Genomic DNA, 2,451 nt, shown 5'->3' on the forward strand with positions numbered 1-2,451 from the left:
ATAAAACTAGATTGTCATTCACAATAAATAGAGTTTCACAACAATATGTTTCAATTAGGGTTACAAAGAATCATCTCAGACCTAACCTCTAATGGATTTAGCTACTCATAATGGTGTTTACAAATAACATAATCATTAGAGGAATCAATACATACATGAACTGGTAAAAGAGTGAAGAAATCACCCTCCTAGCCTTCTTGTAGTCTCAAAATCGCATTTTGCTCTCTCCAAATCGTAACCCTTGATTTTGGAATAAACTTTAGAATAAATAGGCTCTGAATTTCGCCTAATCGTGTCACGTTTTAAGTAAATCGTGACACCTTTATGCCTTGTGTAACAACCCACGGAAATTAGGGTTTCCTCAAACGTACCACGTTTTGAACATCGTGACACGAATTGCTAAATGTCGAATGTATGTTTTGGCCTTGTAGAATCGTGTCACGTTTTATCTGAATCGTGACACGTTTTGTCTCTTGGCATTTTCTTCAGTTTTTCTGCTTTTCATAGAACATAAGTTGCCTTGTGAACTCCAAAATGTGATCAAAATTACATAAAAATTACGTAATGACGAAATGTCATCATGCGTCGGTGCCGAAAATAGTAGCGAAGACTCTCTCCTTTCCCATCTTCTACTCTCTCTGTGCTACTCTCTCCTCTTCTCTTTATGCTACCTGTATTTATCCGACTGTTAAACCACCATCCGACACAACCCGCACCCGACTAAACCGAATATCTGTATGGGCGGAATTGGGTCTCAAAAAGTTAAGGTCGATTTCATGTAGGATGACTTTTCCGGACCCGAACCCGTTCGAACCCGCCCGTTGCTCTACCCTAGAGGATATGACTTGGTTTCTGTAGTAATGAACTTAGAAAGATTATGTAAGATGTATGTAATCTTATAACTTGGTCTTACCTTGAAAATGAATTGTTTTGAGAAAATAAGGAAAAAGAGATTAACTTTGTAAATTTTTGGAATTAACCGGGATTGAGTTATGATGAGGGTATGTTTATGCTACTGTGATAATATTTGATATGTGAGCATGATTTGTTGATGCATAAAAGTTTGGAACCTCGATTTTTGTTTATAAGATTGAAAATATGTGTTTCTAACAAAATAGACAAACGTTGTCAAAATGAGGTTTTTGAAGGTGAGAAAAACACACGAAGGGGGGTTGAATTGTGTTATGACAAACCAATGATCCCAAGGCTCTTTTATATTATTTTTATTTACCTTCAGCCAACTAAACCTCCTTTTATAAACTTTCTTCTCCTCTAATCATTCTTTTAAAGTTAATTAGATTGAACAACTCCCTAGCGGAACGATACTCTATTTTACTACTATTACTTCGATAGACCGTGCACTTGCGGTTTGGCCTATCAAGTTTTTGGCACCGTTGCCGGGGAGTTAAATAATTTAATTAACTTTTCTTTAGTGATTAGATTTCTCTCTTCTTCTTTTTCTTTTTCTTTTTATTTTATTTTCTTATTTTTCTGTTATCACTAACTTCTTGGGTTCTCAATTTTTTATGCGAAAAACCAGAAATCGAGCTGTACTAATCCCCGAGATCTAAAGGTATTTGCATAAACGAAAGAGAGACGCACGAAATAATAACATCATGGCTAATCGCACTCTCAAAGAGTATGCAACTCCGTCTACGGCTGAGCCACAAGCTATTATTGTGTACCCAACGGTTGAGGACGACAACTTTGAAATCAAGCCTGCTCTACTTAACCTGGTGCAGCAAAACCAATTTTCTGGATCCCCCACCGAGGATCCCAATCTTCACATCTCCGTTTTCCTACGAATTAGTGGAACCATGAAGGAGAACCAAGAGGCCGTAAGACTTCATCTTTTTCCATTTTCCTTAAGGGATAGAGCTAGCGCTTGGTTCCATTCCCTCGAAGTCGGTTCCATTACTTCATGGGATCAAATGAGGCAAGCATTCCTTGCCCGATTCTTTCCCCCATCCAAAACTGCTAAACTTAAGGACCAAATTACTCGGTTCAATCAAAAAGATGGGGAGTCTCTCTATGATGCGTGGGAGCGTTTCAAAGAGATGCTTAGACTTTGTCCCCACCATGGTCTAGAGAGTTGGCTCATAGTCCACACCTTTTATAATGGCTTATCTTATACCACTAAGATGTCTGTTGATGTAGCTGCAGGTGGAGCTCTAATGAACAAGAACTACACGGAGGCATACACCTTGATTGAAGACATGGCTCAAAATCATTACAAATGGACCGACGAGAGAGCCATAACTAGTTCTTCATCCTCCAAAAAGGAGGCAGGTATGTATGAAGTCTCTAACTATGATCACCTTGCTTCTAAAATTGATGCATTAACGGAGAAATTTGAAAAATTCAATGTTAGTGCCATCAATTCTGCTTCTACTCCTTCTTCTTGTGAAATCTGTGGTATAACTGGTCATGTTGGTGTTGATTGTCAATTAG

At 38.2% G+C, this 2,451-nt stretch overlaps 1 non-coding gene across 1 annotated transcript; it reads right to left on the reverse strand.

Moving 5' to 3' along the window:
• Positions 1-1,979: 1,979 nt before the first annotated feature.
• On the reverse strand, positions 1,980-2,086 carry LOC146899561 (small nucleolar RNA R71). The gene has a single exon (XR_015024318.1). It is a non-coding gene; the product is annotated as a small nucleolar RNA R71 (small nucleolar RNA).
• Positions 2,087-2,451: the final 365 nt, after the last annotated feature.

This window comes from Medicago sativa, chromosome 8 (genome assembly GCF_051527215.1).
Source record: "Medicago sativa cultivar Bolivia chromosome 8, Bolivia_mono, whole genome shotgun sequence".
Lineage (NCBI taxonomy): Eukaryota > Viridiplantae > Streptophyta > Magnoliopsida > Fabales > Fabaceae > Medicago > Medicago sativa.